This window comes from Thunnus albacares, chromosome 8 (assembly GCF_914725855.1).
Source record: "Thunnus albacares chromosome 8, fThuAlb1.1, whole genome shotgun sequence".
NCBI classification, from domain to species: domain Eukaryota; kingdom Metazoa; phylum Chordata; class Actinopteri; order Scombriformes; family Scombridae; genus Thunnus; species Thunnus albacares.
In genome coordinates this window covers 11,330,326-11,353,365 of record NC_058113.1, presented here as the reverse complement: position 1 = coordinate 11,353,365, position 23,040 = coordinate 11,330,326, and the positions used below count along the sequence as shown (strand labels likewise).

The following is a 23,040-nucleotide window of genomic DNA, read 5'->3' as shown; positions in this document are numbered from 1 at the left end:
ACACACATTCCCTTCTTCTCCTCCCTGTCTCCTCCAGAGCTCAACAACAGAAGGCGGCTTATTGAACAGAGCTCTGGGGCGGGCGCACATTCCATCATTTTTAAATGAAACAAGTCTCATTTCTCTCTTATCCTCTCTTGTCGCCTTTCTCTCTCTTTTTCAGTCTCCATCCTACACCATGTCTTGGGTCCCTCTCTGTTCCTTTCTTCATCTCTCTCTTCTGCTTTCTTTCTTTAATCTCCTCCACATTTATATCTGATTCTTTCTTTCTACTCTCTCTTTCTTCTTCGCTCCTCCAGTCTCCTCTGTCTGGACCAGGTAATTCCCTCTGCATCCTCCTCTGGGCAAACGAGATGACCCAGTGCTTCCTAATTACCTCTGCACTCTCCTATTCTCCCACCATTATTCTATTAGTATCTACTACATAATAATCATCAGGGTGGAAATTGGATGTAATAGCTTAGAGCAGAATGTGGTATGAACAAGGATGAAGGAGACAATTAAATGGCTTTGGTTTCCCAAACTAAGTCAGTCAAGTCATGTTAAATAGATGGGCATAAATGGAGGAATTATTAATGTTATTCACAACAAGTGTAGGTAATTTTCTATACTGTAGTTTTAAATCATCTCTGGCTCTAGTGATTGATGTATGAGAGGGTATCCCATAATAAAGGGAAGTGTGGGAATTGTATCCTATTCTTCATTATCACTGTTATTGTTATTAAACATGTTAGATTGAAAGTGGTATGTTGCATAGCAGGATATTTGAAAAGTTGAGTGGAAGACCAGTTCAGCAACACTGCAGCAGAAAGCATGTATACAGCAACACTGCAGCAGAAAGCATGTATACATACCATGACATAAAACTAACTTAAGTCCAAAAACAATAATAGGAAACAACAGGTAAAATTTTTGCTAGTAAGATGTTCAAGTGTCTTTGTTTAATGATGAGACTTACAGTGAAATTGCTCACCGGCAAAGTGTGTTGAGGAACAAAGACTGCTGCTCTCAGATATTTGTTCCTCCGTCAGGGGCTGACCTACCCTGCTAAATGTTCTAGTCTGCTCACTACTGAGTCTAGATGCACGTTAAAGAAGGCTATGACACTGGTCTTGAAGGCCTGTGCAGGCTATAAGAACCTGATAAATACATCTACCATTTATTTTACTTATTTAGTTGATATTGTGTATTCTGGTAGCTATACAGTATATGAATCTTTATTTTATCATATTTAATAAGAAGATAACACCAAGAGTAACTTATACAGTTAACAGTATGCAAACCAAAATATACAGATGTAACAAAGAGAAGTATAAAGAATTATTTAGCTGAGTCCATGTCATACAGACAAGACAACAACAGCAAGCTACACACAACCTTATATATCCTGGGGAAACTGCATATGCAAAAAAGGAACAATGATAACAAAAATAAGACTCATGTGTTACCTATATACTTTACAGGCTTCCACTTAAGCTTTTATATTTTCCCATATCAATCCATCATTCCATATCATACAACTATGGACTAACAAAAACATAAACATCAGTGTTCAAATAAATATCACAGGGGCTTTTTTTTTTTTTTTTTTTAAATCAGACAGTTTTCCCAAGCAAGTATAACATCTACACCCCCTCATGTCTTTTAATAACTGCTATTTCATAAGAACCAGGTTTGTTAATAAATGTAAACATTCTTTGAAATAGAGTTGCTTAGACGCCTTTAGAAAATCAAGGACAATTCTAAGAATTGCAACAATTTGCATAAATAACATTTTATATTCTGTCTGATTTTTCCGCTGAAGGCGCTAAAACCACGGCCCAACTGAACAGCCTCTGAGTTAACAACGCTAATACCAACCTCCCATATAAAAATACACAATTTAAAATAGGTCTTGTTCGTAGGTGTAAGGCAAGCGACATGGATGATATTTCAAAAATAAAGTAACATTAGGAGCCACTGTTTAATTTTGGACCTATTTTGTAGGTAAATGTGGACTTGTTTCAGTAAAAATGTAACTTAAGTGACTAGTTAACAAGCGATCTATCACCAATCATCATGATGTTAAATTGTCATTTTTTTCAATGGAGTTCGATGCACTTAACATTACTCACTTCAGTCCTGAAAAGCAACTTCATTGTGGCCATCACCCTTGGAGCAATTGCCTCTCACGCTGTGCTTTTTGGTGAAGTGCTGCCCGGTAAATGCTCTCCCACTGCCCGGGTATCTCCTGGCCGCAAGAGGCCGAAGCCCTGGGCTGCCACTGCCAGCGCTGCATCTGTTGACTCCACCCATCTTCCCAGCCGAACAACCAGTGCTGAACCCGAAGCCGCTGGAAACGGACGCTTCAGCTGAGTCTAAAATATCTCCTTGTCCGCTAACTTTGACTGAAAATAGCCCCATTCACCAGTAACAGCAGATTATCCAAAGTGAATACCAGTTGTCTCTGTATAAAGTTTGTAAAACTACCAGGTGTAAAAATAGTATCTATTAGTATGTGCACTCTAGTTTTTATATAGTAGGGGAGGAGTCATGCGAGTAACCCCTTTATGTCATTGAGCCACCATTTCCGGCCCGCCCAAAAAATCCTGAACACAGAAATGATGAAAAACAGTTTAACGCTCTGACTCCACAATTCAGTACTACATAGTTCACAGTCTTTTCACGTGTTTTCAGTAATTATTTTCTAACATGCATAATGCATTTAAAAAGAAATCTCTGATTTTCCTTTACACGGAGGTTAATATAGAATTAATTGTGTATTCCTGCCTCCCTGGATTTCTGTCTAGGCTAGATTCTGTGTATATAAACCCTCCCTATGTGTCATTTGTTAGGCCAGTTATGTTTAGTTCAGTCCTACATTGCTGCTGCAGTCTGAGCGTTATAGCCAGGGTCACTATATCATGAAACAGCATGAGAAAGCTGACCTCTATTGTTTGGGCTCACTTCTGCTCAGAGCAATCCTGCTGACCAGTTTGACAAAGCTCTAGCTGAACTTTGTCACCTCTTCTTCACACATGTTTACTAGAGTTTGTGCCAGCTGAGCTAGATGTTGCTATTTGCATTTGCATACATGCATGTAGCATGTCTGGGGCTTTACTGCGTGGTTCCCATTAACAATAATAATGATAACAGTAATACTACTACTACTAATAATAATAATTTAATAAATCCTAATATACACAATCAAATATACTAATATACAAAGACACAAAGTTGTTGTCTGGTATGTGAAGGTTCTCATCCAAACATGACTTCTACCCTACTGCCTGGTATGCATACACATAAGCACACTCTGTATTTTCTTCACACATGGGTGGCCTGAAGAGCACGTAATAATTTTCATTAGCATTACAAAAGGCACACATGCACAGAGGACTCCTCCTGCTGAGCACCTCATATAATTCACAGCACAGCCTATGGCAGTTATTAGGCAGGCTGTAGCATGATATGACGCAATACAGCTTCAAAAATTTAAAGGTAGCAGCTGTATCATAAAAAAAGGATGTATGCCAACGTTGTAGTACAGTAAATAAGGAGGATGTCACTTGGATATTTTCAACCTGAATTCTATAATCATAATGTACAGAGGACATGTGAAGATCCAACAAAAACACTCCCAAAGCACCATTCACAACTGCCATTGTTCACATGTGGGAAGCCAGTAAGGGATCATGTCTTTGTTGCTGCACGACTGGTTGGATGGGATCTATGGGAATAATATGAATCCTCACACTTATGATCCCCATGGATGATAAATGGAAGACATGCAGGATGATTCCTAACACATCAGCCCCATTTATTCCAATTAGAGCTGCTCACCCACTGTATACATCAGCAAAGTTTCACCAATTTTCGTACATTTCCTACCATGAGTACCTGTAATGCATGCCTATTAACTCTCTCCGAGCAGACCAACTGCCTGCAGGCATGAATAGCACGAAAAATAATATGTTGAAACAGCTCTTGGTGGCTTTGCAGTTCAGCTCTTTAACAGTATTTAAATAATTAAAACTAAATACAATTAAACTGAATTTATTCAGTTTCTGTCCACTTAAATTAACATTTTGTAGCACAGTAATGTGAGACTTAAAACTGGGAAAACAAACAGAGGGAACAACAACTGCTCCACCAATGCAAAATCCGGGGGAGAGGCGGCCAGAGTGTTACAATACATATTACATATTATATGTTGTCTTAGCCAGAGCCAATGCTTTTCCATGGTACCTTTTATTAAATGCACATTTAATCTATCTGATTCTCTGCACTTTCTCTTCCTTCTCTCAGTCTACGATGACTCCTGTGAAATTAATTAATTAATTAATTATTGTCTTTGGACAGAGAGTGATTTTCCCCACAGTTGCTTCAATAAAACCGATAATAAAGTCAAATACTAACCAATATAACAGTAAATTGTGATTATAATTTGTTAAATTGATCATAAATCAGATTTTATAATTTTTGCTTTTAAACTTCAATAACAATTTCACACTGATAACAATATAAACAGATCTCTTGTGATGTGACAGTAATGGGACGATCGTATTGTGTTTTTGGGTGCAAGGGCTTTAAAACTGAATTTTATGATTTTATGAATTTAAATTATGACAACAAGAACCATAAAGTGATGTTATCATTGCACAGGTGAAGACTTCAGAATGATTGTTTTATTTTATTTTTTGAATAACTAACATGCAACTTACGTGCTAAATGCTAAAATTACACCTGATGCACAGACTGGCAACAGGCAGGAGTCAGTCTAAGGCAGTCTTCCAAAAACTGTGTAAATGATTTATGTAAGAAAAAAAAGGCAGTAATCTGTCTTGCCTTTTAAGTCTCAAAAAATTGAGCAATAAACAAAAACACAGTCTAATCTTTTGGAAAATAGTCTCAAACCATATATAAGGATCTATAACACAGGCTAATAAGTTAATGCTGGCGTGCTGGTTGACACAGAAACCCAGTGCTCACTGACATTTTTCATTCTAATAAACTAATTGAAAGGTTTTCAGGTCAACTCTTAAAACAGTGAACACTGTTTTTCACCTGTGGAATTACATTAGGTAACACTGCAGCAGACAGCAGGAAAACATCCTTTTCCCAGTCAGTGCTGTGCATGTCTGATAAATCGTTGCATTTTTAATGCAGGCAACATTCAACATTGACATAACAACCACAATAACAACGGTGAAATTACACTTCAATATATAACATACTTTAGAAAATGATTACATGGCAAATTTCAGTCCCCTCAGATAAATAAATAATCGCCTGTTAGAAGCATCAAAAAAATCTTCATAGCACAGTAATCGGTTTTTCTTTACCATAGCCACTAGAAAATGATATTGACTCCCTTTAATCCTTTGTCACAGTTCTCCCCTACAGTAGCCATGTTGGGGGTTGCTGGTAAAATAAGTTTGATGGAGACCTCCAGCTTCAGTTTGTTCAGTCAATGCTGTCCATGCACCCAGTGAATCTCACTGTATACAGGAGGAATTTATCTAGCAGTGCCACTTTTACTGTCACACAAAATATGCAACTTGGAGACTTTCTTTAATGTTATTTTCTGTATTACTAATTATTTTGTGCTTCCTACATTTGGAGCTTCCTGAATCAGGTTTTTGAATCAGGAAATTAATTTACCTTGACATTATTCAGCTGGTGAATAATTAGAATGATTACTGGGACCGGTTGTAAAGATGAGCCAAATTAATGTATTACTCGAACAATTAATACAGTACAGTGATACTGAACACAGAAAGGAATCTGGACTTGTTAGCTCAATATTTCTAAAATCTGGCTGCAGCCCTGGCACTTAAGTTTTCAAATACAACATCAGCTGATGCAAAGATGAGAAAACGCATGCATAAATATAACTTCCAACAATGGATGGCAACCACTTCTTAGAATATAAAAAGAGAGTCTGAGAAAAGAGGCTGTGCTATGTTGTACAGTTTTGATTTTAACTATATAAAAGACTTGCCTTGATTTATGTGAGCATAGAGTACAATTCTTTACTTTAGTGATCCTGATTTAGGTGACAAATTATTCTTGGCAGTCGACTGTATGTTCAATTGCATTATTATATACTTAAATGAATCATGACCTCCTTGTAAACAGGAGCTCTTGAGTTTGTTTTACAAGAACCATACGTGACTGCACTGACTCCCACACCAGTGCAGAGAGAACTGAAGACTGCGAGAGGGAAAAAGAAGTTGAAAGAGGTGTTAAAAAGAAATGGCAGTGAGAGTGAGAAACAGACGGGAAGACAGAGAGGGAATGTGCACAGGAGAGAAAGAGGAAAACGAGAGAGAGGGAGGGAGACAGAGAGACAAAGACAGAGAGATAGAAAGTGGGGAAGTGAGAGCAAAGCCTGTGGGAGAAGCAGCAGCAGAATTTCAACTCATGCTTATGGCATTGCTCTCATACCTTGACCTCTACTGTTTCTGCCTAGGAATCTCTCAAGGCCTGTCTCTCACTGTTCAGGGCTGTTGTAATTCACTTTGGAGCTGGGAGATAAAAAGCAAAGACAAATCCACTGGAAAATTCCACTCGTAGCACTTTTATACTATTTGTAGTCACACTGGAACAGATGAAAACACTGTTGTGTCTACTGTTGATAGAAAATGGACAAAAGTTTACTCCTGTGGTATTTTTACTGCAGCATTGACAAGAAAGCAGGAGGGATATGCTTATAAATGGGCATTTTCTTCCCATTACACACACCTACCAGCATACAGTGGACACTCAGCAGACTATAAATAGATTTTTTTCTTCGTCTTTGTGTTTGAGAGGAACTAGCACATATTTGGTGAGCCTCTGTCTGAAACAGCCCCCATCTACCTGAGCTGGCAAGAGCAGATGCTTCATTGTACACAGAGAATCAGTGAAATAAATCTCCTCTGTAAATAGCTCACAGACTCTGAGAGACAGATTATTGCTCAGATCAAAAGAAGACCGTCTTCCGAGTGAAACAACAGCACCTCAAATATGCTCGTTAGTCTCAGGCAGTTAAGCCAAGCACACCTTTTGCTCAGTATAGTTTTGTATGATAGATAAAGGCTTTGCATAGGCGCTGAACAAACATAGAACATGACTGCATTTTGATAAAGAAAAATGACAAACAAGCAAGCTGTATTTGATGGAAATTTAAGCCAATTTCCACTGCTGTTTGGCTTGTAAAGCATTAAAGTGTCACAGCACTCTGATGGGCTGACAAACATGTTACGACAACTGTGTAATAAATGAGCGCTAGTTTAAAAAGAAAATACAATTAGGTTGTTGAAAGCATTTAACACCTGTCATGGTTTACATATGGATCACTTTGATATGAGTAGGTATAAATACATCAAGTTTTTTTCTGAAATAACTGCAGCTGCAGTGATTTGAATAGAGACCATTATGAAACAGAACATGCATCTGGCAATCCTTTATCACTTTATCATCCCTGCCAGTGTTCACACGGCAAGTTAGCTAGAATAGCAAAACCCCTTTTTATCATCTGCATAGCAGTAGCTGTGGATTTTGATGTTTAAACCTTTGAGGCAACACACATACACTAAGGAGCTAATAAGCTGAAACAATCACCAATACCGAGTAGCATTCTACTAATGATATTCTGATGAGTCTCTTTCTCTTATTACACCTATTTTTGTACCAAGACAAATATGCTGAAGCTCTGAATTAATGAATCTCTGCAACCCAAGAGAAAAGGTAAACAATAGTGTTTTCACTGACTTGATAATGCAGGCTAAAGTTTATGTGCAAAAACAAATTCCGAATTTTGACAATACATTATGGAACTCATCTGACAATCTAATTAGAATAATGCAACCAAATGCTTTTCATTTCTATAATGGCTCTAATTTACATTGTTGCGAGATTGTGGATTTCAGTACTGTGTGCCTCTGCAGCCCAGCTGAAGAAGCCAAACAGTGGATGATCTTGGCAGTTAACCACCCTTCTTTCTCAGTTGTACATGGTGCTTCAGGGTATAGAAGAAATGTCATCTAACAACAATGTGATATTTGCAGATGTACTGACGGAAACACAGTGACATTATGAAAGAACTGAGCTTGGATTATTAATTGGAGAGTCATGTTGTTATTAGTTTGATCTTCCATCTAATCAGGCTCAGCATATGTAATTGTGGATAAAAAAGGAAAGACCAAGTTGCAGGAAGATGAGCACATAATGTTTCACACCTCTACTGCGGCTCTTGAAAAGACAGTGAGTGGGGGGGCAGTTTGGCATAATGATGACCTCCAAGTGAGCACTTGTTAAGAATAATTGGAGTGAAGTGGACAGAGAAGTGTTGTGAAAACCTAGGTGCCATCTAATGAATCATCTACATGAGAGGCTGCAGCAGAGCAGGTACCCGCTCACACACAACTCACTGATGTGAATTTCTGCTGGCTACTTATATGTGTAAAGAGCATGTGGCATGTTTTTAGAGCAAGCCGTTTCAGAGCATGGCAGCAACAATTCCCATTATTATTAACCTGCTGTTGTTCAAAGAGTTAGCTATATGAGGTGTTTCATTACATGTGAGAAAGATATAGGATGTAACAAGCAATGTGATGTTAGAATGTAAACAAATCTTTTCTAAAGGTGATTCAGGTGCATAAAATTAGATCTTGGGAAATAATGACATTTTTACCAAGGCTGTCCAATTTGACATCCATCAAAAGCTATTACTTGTTCAGTGTTTACCCACATAAAAGCAGCAGCTGATTGCAATTATGGTTATTGGTGTTTCTGTCTTGAGAACTTTTTTGCACAGTAGCACCAGGAAATAGGATAGGCCTAATACAGCAAAATTCATCCTCGCTAAATATTTGTTTGTAGAAGCTTGGCAACGTAGAGACTACTTGGAAGGCTAGTTGGTGAACTACTAGCTGGCAAGCTAATTGCTAACATGCTAGTCTCATGGCAACATGCTAGCACAAGTTCGTTGCAACAGACCCTGTTGTGACTGTCACTCATGGATGTATCATAAGAGCTGGATATTGGACTATTGCTCAGCTAGTGCATACACCAAAAAAACTTTTTAGCTTCAAGGTTTGCTTCTGCATTGTGCGGCCCACTGAATATGCGCAGTAGTGTTTCTCCTAATGGCTCCGTCCGCGAGTTCCTGCTCAGCCCATAGACTTTAAATTGTGACCATACATTCTTGGCTCAAGGAAAGTTTTACAAGTATAAAACCTCCATGCATCAAATATTCATAAAAGAAAGAGTCATATTGACCTTGTTTGCAGTTTGAGGTGTCCTGTCAACAGTTTTATAGACGTCTATTTTACAATGATGGTCTATGGGGAAAATGCTTATTGGGCTGCAAGGGAAATTTACAATACAATACCGCAAGTGGCCACTGGGAAAAATTGACTGCAAGGCTGAGTGGCGGAGCCCTATCCAGCTTTTATGATACATTCATGCAGTCACTACAGGATTTGAGTCAACTGTGGATTTGAGTCGCGCATGCGCAAGTGGATCCACCATCTTGGACAGTTAGGTAGAGCAACACCACTCGAACAAACCACATGTTGTCACTACAGGATTTGAGTCTGTCACTACATGATGGGTGTCAACTGTGGATTTATGCGGATTCGTCATATGACTTATTTCATGAAATGTTTGGTTCATGTTCAAATTTGTTGGCAAAATGCAAAACTGTACTCATTCAGTAATGTATTGAATGTGTTTGTTTGAGATCTGTCTTTTGTTTCTTCCATCTTTGACATTAATTTGATAAAACATTGGGACTTTTTGTTTTTATATTATTTTTATATTATATGTTTATATATTTATTTTGGTAAAACTCTTTGGTCCATGTTCAAGATGTAATTCCTTGGTCCTGAAAGTTATAAAAGTAGTGCTAAAAAATAAAAATACAAACTTCCAGTATCTGCTTGAGCATTCATTCTGAAAAAAAAAGCTATTTCCTACATTACCACGACTACACAGAATAGCCAATAAACTCAAATATGAGATATACAGAGATTCCATTGTAACTATTTGATTTTACCATTTTGACGTTTTAAATGCTGGTGTGACCACATCTTTCCAGCTAGAGAAAGAGATGCAGTATATTCTTTTGAAACACACATACCACTTTCTAATAAGTACTTATAAGTTATAATAGCTTTTATTAGTGATAATTTACTAATGCTTTATAGATTGTATATAGACCATTAATAAGAATGCATTTTGGGTAGCAATGTTGTGAAAAATCCTTTTAATTTCTTTAGTTGTTTCTGTCCTTTCTATTTGGTAATGTTGTATGTTGGTAATCCATTAATAAATTAAATTTGTGAATTTTTAATTTTGTTTTTTGGTAAGTATTCATATAGTCAAATTAATTAACTTATAAATCCTTTGTAATTGGTGCCTTATTAGGAAGGTAAAAAAAATTACAAACAAACATTATTCATATCTTCACCTGTTAAGTTACTCTTCTCTCCACTATGATGAACTCCCACTGACTGCTGCCTGTGTAAGATGGCCCTTGTCCATCTGACCCACTAAGACAAGGCCTGCTGGAAATATGCCACGCCCTGACCTGAGCCAACATGTTACTATGGCTTCATAACTCCGTCTGTGTGACAGCAACATTCATGACAGCCTGACTCCATCTTCCAATAAGGAGCAATCAGTTCCTATCTCAATCCTGCCCAACTGTCTGTGGAGTCTCATCATTGTGTCAATGGCCTGTGCTGCTCCCACATGATTACAGGTGTGACCTTAGCCATCTCTGCCCATCTCCACTGAGAAGTATGAGGCAGTTATCGACTTTCCTCATCCAAACCATAATTGCATGATTCAGCAATGTCCTCAAGTGCAAATGCAGCAAGCTGTGTGGCAATGAACATTGTTGTGCTCTTCTCAGCAAGAGCATGATGGTCTCACAGCAGGGGTAATGTCATCACTGAACTAAGAATAAGAATAAGAAATACTTTATTAATCCTGAGGGAAATTTAAGTGTCACAACAACAGTGTCCAGCACACATCACACAAAGTAAATAAATAGTGAAATAGAAAAGGTTGTTATTATACATTGTAGTTAGTTGCAGTAATTATATATGTAGTATATAATAAAATGAGAGTAGTGAGATTGAGATATGATAAAAATAAGAGTAGAATTATTATTATACATTGTGCAGAACAGTAATAATAATTATGTAGTGCAATTCTTAACCAGTTATTAGTTATTTGTAAGAAGGGGGGAAGTATAGGGCAGAGAGGGGAGGAGTTGTAAAGTTTGATGGCCGCTGGCAGAAATGACCTTCTGTGTCGCTTGGAGGAACATTTGGGTGATATCAGTCTGTTGCTGAAGGTGCTCCTTTGTTTAACAAGCATGTCATGAAAGGGATGGGAGGTGTTATTTAGAATGCTCACCAGCATCTTGTTACAGACGCTTGGTTAGCATTCTCTTCTCCGCCATCGCCCCCAGGAAGTCCAGCTCTATTCTACCTCCTATGATGGAGCTAGCTTTCCTAACAAGCTTGTTCTGTCTGTTAGCATCTCCAGTTTTCAGATCACACCTCAGAACACCACTGAGTAGAAAATGGCACTGGATACCACTGACTGATCTGCAGCATCTTGTTACTGACGTTGAAGGATTGTAACCTCCACAGGAAGTAGAGCTGACGTTGGCCCTTCTTGCAAAGGGCGTCTGTGTTCTTAGTCTACTCCAGCCTGTTGTCAAGGTGCACTCCAAGGTATCTGTAGGAGTGAACTACCTTGATATCTTCCCCATGGATGAAGACAGGGGTCAGAATATACTTAAGTCCACAACCAGCTCCCTCGTCTTACTGACGTTTAGCAGATGGTTTATGCTACACCACTGAATGAAGTCATCCACCAGGCCTCTGTGTTCTGCCTCCTGTTGCCTGTTGATACACCCCACGATGGCAGAGTCGCCTGAGAACTTCTGAAGATGGCATGACTCCAAGTTGTACCTGAAGTCAGACGTGCACTGGGTGAACATTAAGGGAGAGAGGACAGTGCCCTGGGGAGGCCCTGTGCTGCTCAATGCTGTCTCTGACAAACTGCTCCCTAGTCTCACATGCTGTGGTCTGTTGGTCAGGTAGTCAGTCTGTCATCCAGGTCACAAGCGGAGCATCCACCCACATGCACCTGAGCTTGACCTGAGCAGTAAAAGCTGTATGGTGTTGAAGGCACTAGAGAAGTCAAAGAACATGACTCTCACCACAGTGCTCCCAGCCTCGTCAAGATGAGAGAAGGCTCAGTGAAGCAGGTAGATGATGGCATCCTCCACTCCAATGCATTCCTGATAAGCAAACTGCAGGCGGTCCAATGCTGGTCTGACCAGGGGTCTAAGGTGGGATCTCATATGGCTGCTGGTCTGATTGTAGCTGGTGATTCTCCTCATGCCATTCCACATTTTCCTTGTGTTATTCTGTTGCAGCCTGTACTCCATCCTCCTCTTATAGGCATCCTTTCCTTCCTTGATCTTAGTTCCAAGTGTTTTCTGGACCCTCTATTTCCCCTCCTTGTCCCCTGCTTTGAAGGCCCACTTTTTGTCATTAAAGAGGGCCTTTATGTCTCTAGTAATCCAGGGTTTGTTATTCAGGAAACACTGTACCGTGTGGGTAGGGATGACATTGTCCACACAGAGGTTAATGTAACCCGTAATGTAGTGTGTGAGCTTGTCGATGTCCTCACCGTGTGGCTTGGTCAGAACCTCCCAGTCCGTAGCCTCGAAACAGCCTCTCAGAGCCTCATTTACATCATGCGACCATCTCCTAAATGTCATGGTGGTTGCAGGTTGCCGCTTGACTAGAGGCTCATACTAGGATGAGAAGTGGATCAGGTTGTGATCCAATCTGCCAAATGGGGGGAGGGCTGTGGAGCTGTATGCATCCTTAATGTTGGGTTTAATTGTGTCTGGTCAGGCAGTCAACACACTGGGTGAAGTTTGTCATAGTGGAGGAGAGAGTCACATCGTTGAAGTCCTCAGATATAATGATGAAAGCTCTGGGGTGCTGTGACTGGAGCTTCACTGTGACCGTGCGGATGAGGTCACACACTGCAGCTAATGCTGCAACACTAAAGCACTTGATTAAACCCAGAATATGTCCAATTTGCAATTGACTCCTCTCACTTAAAGTGCTTAAAATATTGACTTGCAAACAACGTCAGGGCATCTGAGTGTCATATTATTCTGGCTGAAGATGAGAAACATTGTGAAATATATTTGACACACATGCACAAAAGCATAACTTGTGAGGATATGATGAAATCCTGTGAAATCTATCATATCAGCAAAGACCAGCCTTTTCAAGCACATGTATGAAAGTGCCAACAGGTCAATCTTCTTCAAGTGTTCAAGGATACACCTCATGTTGAGATTTGCTGACATTTGGACATATTTTCTCTTGCAAAGGGACTCATTAGTACAGTGACTCAAGAAACTCTCAACTGCTGTGTGCCCCCACAATGTGGGCACAACTTGAAAATTTTCAGAACTCACAAATGTCTCAAACTCCCTAACAAGACCAGACCTGATGTATACTAAGCCTGAAGAATAAAGTTAATGCCTGGTCACTGTGTGCTGACCTAACACTAACAAAGCCTATGAAACATGACATTGCTTAAGGCAGTGCATATAAAGGAAGATTTCATGCTCCAAAATTCACATATTCATGAGTTTAAAACAACATTCATTCCTACAATATGTGAATTATTGAGAAGCACGTCTCCTGCCCATGTCAGTGCCCCCTTTATGGAAGTCAAGTTAGTGAGAATGAGTTTAAGGGCATGTACACTGCAACCATTCACATGTAAATTACAACCCTGCTGTACTTAGCTGCAAGAAGTTTTATGAAAAGTAACAAAAGGTCTGCCAAATGGCACAAGGTCTTTATTATTCACTAAGCTCCTGCGTGCTGCGTTATATCACAACAATGCTGTGATGACAGTAAGCTGCAACAATATTAAGAGCAACAACACCAACTGACAAATCTTTCATCCAACAGTCAATATTTCCGTGCAACCAAAGAAAGAAACTTGTTTAAAGACATTGTTAACCTAGAGCCGTGAGATTACAAGCGACAGCTCTTTTAAAGCAAAATATGCTAATATATTCCTGTGGCATGGGGTGAGTAAAAGGTATGGAACATTCCCAGTGTTGCTGGTGTCTTGTGGTGATCAAAGCATTACACAGACAGGGAGCATCACTCCCCTGTGGGCCAAGTAAATTCACCATTACTGGTCGTGCATACACAATCAGTCCAAGCCAGTCCCACTTAAAACGTTTTATCAAGCATTTTATGGGACAAACGTCTGTGCACCCAGGGCCCAGGCTGATTCTAATGAATGGTAGAGAAAAGTTTGTCTTTTCTTGTGGAGTCCTTATTTTAGAATTCAGAGGGAGAAAGCAGAGATCTGTCTGGTGGTTCATTTTACTCTGAGGTTCAGCAAAGTCCTGTATATTATAGAAGAACCATATAATGATAAATGAACAGCCATTTTTTCTACATTGATCCACGTTAGTGAAAGGTGATTAGCTGGTGCTCCAAAGACATATTACTCATTACATTTGTGATCTAGGCAAGCTGGCCACTACCACTACTTGGACTCAGACTCAAATAATTGGCATTTAGAATGGCACTACAGTATTTTTTGGGTGGTATCTGAGGTGGCCAGTAAGATTAGGATGGCCCTTCTTGACATCAATAAGACAAATACCAACTGAGGATTAAAGTAATAGTTCAAAATTTGGGGAAAAACACTTAATTGCTTCCTTCTTTAGAGTTAGATTAAAGGATCATACTATATGAAGAGACAGCCAGCAGGCACCTGCTTATCATAGCTTATCATAAAACCACCCAGAACCCCGTAAAACCACAACTTGTCATTTTTAAGTTTCAGTTTTTGTACAGATTAAACAAACAAATACTGCCAACAATTCCTTTGTAAATTTACATTAAGTTACTGGCAGCACAGTTACCAGCAAGTTGCTATATTTTGATTTACAATAAACCACTGTAATTGTACTGTAATGCAATTTACAGTATATAGAACAATACTGTATTACTACAAAACAGTATTTTAGTGTATTTTTACTGTAATATCTCCAGTTATATTATCATTGATATATTACTGATAATTATTACTAATTATAATTACTACTATAAATAAGTATTAGTATTATTATTACTAATAATGATAATATTATATAATATTATTATATAATATTATGCAGTTACCAATATTGTAATTTTACTACAATTCAGAATAACATTAAAAATCAAAAGACAATCCAAGAAATGGTCTTAATAAAAAAAATGTTACAATACATTTCAAAACATTTTTAAAATGTGTTTTTTCAATAATGTTTTCATTAACATTTTGTTACTGTGTTTTGACAACATTCAAATTTATGAATATTTTCCTGAAAGTTCAGCCAAGACAACAGTGCAGCAGCAATTTTCAGTGTAATGTGATAGTGTTGATTTCCTCCAACATGTTTTGACAACATTCAAATTTATTTTTTCAAATAACATTTTTTCTAAAAAAAAATGCATTTAAGCACAGGCCTTTGGATTTTTAGAATCCCATCCTATTTATTACGAACCAAGCCCCCTAGCAATGCTAGTACAGGTCAAAGGCATGAAAACCTTTAAAATGACCTTGGACAGTAGTTCCCAAACCAGTCCTCAAGTTCCCCTGTCCTGCATGTTTTTGTTCCAGCTTTACTCTCGCACACCTGATATAATTAAGGTCTTAATGTTGACTGGTTAAGCAGCAGAAACAGATCTACCTGAACAGGGCAGACATGAAAGTGTGTGGCCCATAATGGGTTCAGGTGTGCAAAACATGTTAGACAGGGGAACTTGAGGACTGAGTTAGGAACCACTGTCCTAGAAGAGGATTAACCTTACAAATCCTTGCTCACCGACAAGTGAGCAAAAATAACAGCAAGTGTTGCAATACCTTCACTGCTGACTGTAGATGAGTTATTAATGAAGGGCATGTGGGTGGTGGCCAACAGGTCACTGGCTACCTACCACTGGCCCTCAGTTTGAAGTCTTCATTCAAACTCCATCAAGGACCAAATGAAGCTGTTGACATGCAGGTTGATGGCCATCACATTCCTCTGCACCACTCTCCAGGTCTTCTTACTCACTCCCTGTCTGGCAGAGCATTTCTTTTTCTTTCTTCTTCTCCTTCCTCAGGGTTGATCCTACCAGAAAACTTTTAGCAATGTCATAACAGTCACACAGGCACACCTGATTTAATTATAATACAGTGTAATGTGGAAAGAAATTCACTTGCCTCTGAACAAGCTCCAGAGTACATGCAGCAGCCTCCTGGTATTACATGGTGAAGATGTAGTAGCCTGCAAAGAGCACCATGAAGGCAGCTGCAAAGTTGTCACTGCTGTCCAGCACCATGACGACATTTCCCTCAATGGGTGGCATCCACCTGCATACTGTCAAGAGTGAATGTCCTGAAATGAAAGGACAAATTATTACTCAATTACCTACAATATTTTATTCTGAAAGCAGCCTTGTTATGTCAATAAAGTCCATGGATGAGTCTGCACCAGCAAAATGAACTTAACTGCATTCTTATGGTACCATTTGTATATTACTGTTTGTACATATTCAATATTACAACAGTAAAGTGCATACAAAATTCACACACAAAAACAAGTGTGTAAGTAGATGAGTAAATTTATGTGCATGGTTGTCTGTGAATAAAAAAGAAATACTTTTTGACAGTGTGTTGGTGTAGCTGTGTGTATATGTGTGTGTGTGTACATAAAATATGGAAAACAACGTACTTACCAAGCACAATGAGCCTCGGTGTGTCTGGTATCATCTGATGAGCCTCAATGTCTGCCTGGGTTGCAGTGACCTATATCATAATAAAACAACATGAAGCTAAGACTTCGGATATTAAGTAACTACAGCGTCTCAGAAAACATGATTATAGTGAGGAATATGGGTTCACTTATGGATGGCATTGGGGTCCAGATTTTCAATCCATCCATAAGTGAACACACATTCCTAACTATACTCATGTTTTCTGAGATTGAATCAATCTCACACCCTGAAATCCATAGAGATCTAGCATCAATTTTGTTGGCTAAAAAGGCAGAATAACTACAATTTTTAATGGCAAATAATGTTCAAAACATATACAACATGAATATGACTTCTGAGCAGAACAGATATGAAATGATCAAATATTGTCAGGTGATAAAATGTAGCTCTCATGTAACACTTACTTTTACACATCCTATTTTTCATTTATTTAAATATTCTTATGAATCTTCATAAAAATATCTAGAATTTTGTCATTGTGCAAAAACTTAAGGGGTGTAAAAACTTTTCCACGGTACTGTAGGCAAAATGAGCGATGGATGTCTTTGTGATAGAACAATACTTACATCGGCCAGCATGAACAGGGATTCCATCGCCTCCCTGAAGAAGGCCATCAAGAGATAGTCGCCATCAAATCTTGATCTTGTAGCATCCCTGAGTTGTTTTCCATCTCGGTCAGCAGAGACTGAATCTCTCCTCTCCACTTCAACATCTGATGCTAGAAGTAGTTGATGACTCGCCTGCCTTTATTCTGCAGTGCCTCGGTCAGTCTCGAGAGAATGTCAATCCCAGTCAGCTTTTCAAAGTGAGAACAGAGCTATCTTTTCTGGAAAAGAAAGGACCACTCTTGCATAACATCACTGACTATGGGAGGAGGACTGGAGTTGATGAGTTCGCACTGCTTTAGGCACATTATGTGCATGATGTCGTCAACCATCACTCTCTCTGCCCCCCTGGGTCCTTCCTTCCTGTACAGCGTCACTAACATCTGCCTCTTGACCTCAAGAGAATCTACTGTCTCTCCTTCAGGCAGGTTATGAGATTGCCAGTTGATGCATCTATAACTGTCCACTTGACTGCAGGTATTTCTGGGTTGGGTGGCATCACCATCACTCTCGTTTGTCCTCTTTTGTCTTCAAATTCTAGAGAGCGTATTGTCCCTGTTGACATGTTCTACTCTTGTTTTGATCTGATTCAGGAGGTAAGTGTAAGCAGAACCCAAGAGGTCTCCCTCATCTGTGAAATCAGCTAAAGTTTTGGGATATTGAGCAACAACTTCTTGGTGATCTGAGTACATTCAGCTCTGGTGGGATTTGGGCAGTGCATTCGGATTGCATCAACAATGACTCTGATCATCTGTAACCTTTCGGAGTGGGCTGCCCTCTGCTCCATAGAAATGACCTGTCAGAGAGTTGGAGCCATTTTGGAAAGTGGTGATCCAGTAAGGTGGACATTGGGAAAGATATGGCAGAGGAGAGGGAGGGAGGTGGAGATGGAGACAGAGACAGAACACTTGGCTGCTGCTTCAGGGCAGAATTTTGGGAGAAGACAAAAAAAAGAAATGAAAATGAAGTCAATACACAAATCAATACATGTTACGCAGCTGCATGTATTCAGTAATGCTTGTATCCAATTAATAGTCATCATCATCATTTGTATAATCATTATCACAATAAATATTATAGGATGTTTTATCAGATATTAAAGAGCAGAATTTACTCTTTTCTCTGCCTTATACATTCATATATACCTCTGACACTATTATTTTGGCTGTTGAGATATAGAACAAACATATTGTGATCAATGTGAACACACTGGTACAGAAGAATACCAAATTGGGAGTGTCATAGTTCCACTGATTTCATCCTCAGTTCTGAAACAGGGCTGCCTCAGCCACATACCATAATGATGTTGCTACTATGAGGTCAATTGGAGCATTGCGTTTATAACCAGTGTTGCGGAAAGTTCCTTTTGAAACTATTTACTTTACTTTCTTACTTGCCCTATACAGTAGCTAGTTACTTTTCTAAGTTAGTCTCTATTAAAAGTAACTCATTAGAGAACTTTCACATTCTTCACTTAAAATTGTGCCTTTAAAATACATTTTAGGCTGATGTCATCACTATTATTGTACAGAAATTATCACTAATCATTACGTTTGGGACGCAGCCTGAAGTAACAACCTGTTGTTAATCTGATTACTTGCCCCTCACACTGTTGTCACAGCCTCTGAGGGTAGCAATGCCTTGAACAGGTAGCAGTGGTTTTCAAAATGCACTCAAAATGCAACTTGTTGAAACTTTGAATAATTTATTGCACCAAAAAAAGGGGTTACAAACATTGACAAAACAGTTCCATAATTGGTATGAAACTCAAAAGACTCAAAAAACCAACTAAAAATGAAAGGTAATAGCGATGAAGTGGTCAAAATTAGCATTGAACAACAGCCTCAACCCATCCGACACTCCTAGACTTAGTCACAAGCAGCCATGACCAGGTGATTATATGGTAGCCATTCAGTCACCTGACTAAACAATAACACCTCCTGGTTGTAGGCAATCAAAGATAATTGTATAATTATATTCAAAATTCCGTGTTTCCACTGTAATTAATATAGCAATTCTAATTCACATATATACAATAATTCATAGGCTACACAATTAAATTTATTTTAAACTAAAAACTGGGTATAACACGAATCTTTAAGTACGCAATCTGGCCATGGCTGATTTTTGGTGCACAAAGCAGCTTGACTATTTCCCTCCGTTTTAGGCACAATTGCCAGACTTGGTTGTCAACTGGATTTTTAATACAATCCCCAATGTAAAGAGGAAGTAATCATAAATAGCACCAGTTCTGTGCTGTATGACCCCCAAGTTTCTACCCATCTTTACTAACTTTGCATGGCCCATTGTTCAAATCACTCCTTGAATATGTGAATGTATGTGAACTGTGAAATGCAGTTGTTTAACTGGATGTATGTAAAGTGTTTCTCAAAATTTACAAGATGGCTAATGTACATTGCCAAGTCATATGAGACTACCCCCTAAAACAGGTCTTGGCCCAAACAAAGAAGGAGACCTGGACACATGACAGTGTTTCAGGTTATTGAAAAATGAATCAAATTTGATTCTGTTCATGAATCATGATCATAGCTTGGTCACCACTAAATTGCTCAACAATTTCTCTGTAGTTTTCAATTGTGCTCTTGGGGCCTACTTTTTCAGGTTGTTTCTGAAATGTACACCTGTCTATCAAGCAGTAACGGCAGAAGTACTTGCTTTTGCTAAAATTCTCTGTGAATCCTCTGATACAATGTGATCCAAGATTGTCCCCTGATATGGCTATCAATGTGCCTTTCAAACTGCTACCATCCTCTGTGTCAAAGCCCAATGCTTCTATATCCTTCAAACCAGCTACAAGGGGGGAGAAAAATTTATCTTGCCCAAAGTAACAAAAGTCTTCCTCCCTGCAGTACCAACTGCATTGGATCAATACATGAGCGATTGTGGGGTAATATTTCACCAAGAGTCAAGTACACAGCCAGTGTTTTATGTTTCTTTTTACCAGATCCAAGAGGATTGGCAACATCAAATGAATCCTGATACAGAACTATTGACAAAGACGAGGGGGATTCTTTTAACAAAGCATTGTCTTTGATGGTTTTTCCACCCATCACATCTGTCAAAACATCTGTCTGACAGTTTGACGTCTGCTTCGTCTTTGTCTGTCTATACCGGTCTTTCACTACTGACTGAGAAGAGACTTCAGTGTCTCCTTGATAGGTATGTACTGAAAGAAAGTTCCCTGCCAGCTGCATGTGTACCTATATAGATCTGAGTGGGCTCAATGTAGCTAAAAGACTTCTTGAAAAATTATGTCCTTGTTTGGTCAGATCTCATGGGCCCTTCATGGCACTCTTTAAAAAGATCTCCCTTTGACACATCATCTAGTATCTGACTAATTTCATTGTCCTGCAGGTGCAACATAGTTAGCTTCTCATGAACCTCATGAAAGTACATACCTCATTCCAGAGTTCTGCACCTCATGGAATTCCTCTAGGATTGTTTGAATAGTGCTAACAGGAAGGAGCATTTTGGCTTGTATTTTAAGATAGAGAAGAGCTAAGTTGTTCAAAAACTGACTTTGGTCAGGCATAGCATCCTGCTCTGCATCTTGCACATCAGACACAGCTTCAGGGAACATTTCATCAAGCAATGTGCACTGCACATTTTGCTGGCTGTCAGGTGCAGTGTGACTTCTAGTTTCATGGTGTGAAAATTTTTGGGCTCTACTTAAATGAGAGGAAAAGGTTGACCTAACCCAGAAATATTTGGCACAACCTGACAGGTCACTTTTTTACAGTCCCTAATATGCCACTGCAAGTGTGCACATAGATTTGAAAAAACAGTGCTTGGAAATTTGTAACCCTCCATGACAATATAACATTTTGGGGTTGAGCTCTATATTCAATTAGCGCCATTTTTGGCTTGTCATGGTGTCGATACATATGAGACTTAAAAGATTGAAATTTCTTAATAGTGCAAGGGCACTCAGGTATACCACATGCAAAGCACTGATTAGCCACATTCCTATGTACTTTTACATGTGTAGTGAAAGCATTTAAGATAGAGGTTGAGAAACTGCATGATGTGCAGGTGTAGCTGGACATACTAAAAACTTTGCTGGGATGACTTCAGTGGGTAAGTGGACTGGAATGCCTGCCTGGAAACCCAGTGAAGATCGGACTCCTCACTGATGATCAAAACTGGACCACAATGATCACACACTGTAACAAAGACACACACAAAGACAAGTAGAACAAAACCTGTTAGCTACAGTAACAAGAGCAATGGACAGAGAGTGCACGAGAGAATTGGTTAAAGAAAATTCTGTAGCAAAACAAAATACAAAAAATGTTGAAGTCTAAAAACCTGTTGTATTATGGCTAATACTTACAGAAAACTCATAAACCATGCCAAGGCCTTGCAGCAGGGATGCCCTCCCCTGGGTGCAAAGACAAATGGACCACAATTGTAGTGTAGAACTATGAGAAAGCAAATTAGATTTGATTCAATGATGATGATGATGTTAGGCTTAGTATGGAGAGAGCAAGAGAGAGAAGGTGAAAAAAATGGCAAAGTGGCAAAACAAAATACAACAAAACATACAAAAATAATCAAGGTGAATCCCAGTTGTAAAGAAAACAAAACAAAACCCTGTAGTACTATGGCTAATACAGCAAATTCTATTAATCGCACTAATGCCTCGCGGCAGGGATGCCCTCTTCGGGGTGCAAAGACAAATGGACTGCACTTGTAGTGTAGAACTATGAGAAATCAAATTAAATTAGATTAAATGATGTGTTAGTTGTTGGGGATGTACAGGTTAATGCATCACTGTGTTTCATACACTCCAACAATACATCTTGGTTAGTAAAAATGAACTTATGCTTGACCTTGCTGAATACATACTAACTTACTTTTGCCATGGCATGCATTGTACTTGTCTTTGTTGCCCAGTAGATCATTAGTAACTGTGAAAAAAGTAATTTACACCCCTATTCATATTTTTATTATCATCATTATTTGCCATTACAATCACTGTGCTACAGACCTGGATCTCCTGCCAGTGCTTCAAGCAAGTATGAACAAATAGTTGAAGTCAAAAGGCTAACATAGAATTGAACCCGATAGCCAATCTCTGTAACCCCAAATCACTTGTTAACATTTTAAACTGTGGTTAAGGGTAACTCAACTAATGTTAATGTTAACTAACTACACTACAAGTCAGCTAACAAGACTACAAAGTTACTGATTATTTTATTATGAAATAACATTAGGGTATTTTTTTGAGACTGAGATTGACATTCTCAGTACTGACATTCTCATACTTACAATATGATCAAAAATACAGAAAACAGAGTGAGAGAACTTACTTTTGGTCTTCCCATGGCCTTCAGGAGACTCAAATGATACTTCCTGTTGATCATGTGACTTGTGGAATGTCTCAAATTTTTAGAAGGGGGGAATGTGTCAGGGTAACAGGACTGAGTGAAAACCTGGGAACATGAGTAAAATGTGTATTTTAACTAACACATTTTTGAATTTCTGATAAGAAAATGTATTTTATGAGATTGGATTGGAAATAGAGTCACACAATAATACAAAAGGATTCTAATCATTAT

The 23,040-nt window shown here is 38.8% G+C and overlaps 1 long non-coding RNA gene across 2 annotated transcripts; it reads right to left on the bottom strand.

Annotated features, from left to right (window-relative positions):
* Positions 1–16,304: 16,304 nt before the first annotated feature.
* LOC122987701 lies at positions 16,305–22,818 on the bottom strand. 2 transcript variants are annotated; one of them, XR_006404566.1, is made up of 5 exons: positions 22,792–22,818; positions 21,813–21,900; positions 17,420–18,376; positions 16,815–16,884; positions 16,305–16,474 (listed from the first exon to the last, which is right to left on the bottom strand). It is a non-coding gene; the product is annotated as an uncharacterized LOC122987701 (long non-coding RNA). The 2 variants fall into 2 exon arrangements; XR_006404567.1 differs by having other exon boundaries at positions 17,420–18,373.
* Between the last annotated feature and the right edge of the window lie 222 nt (positions 22,819–23,040).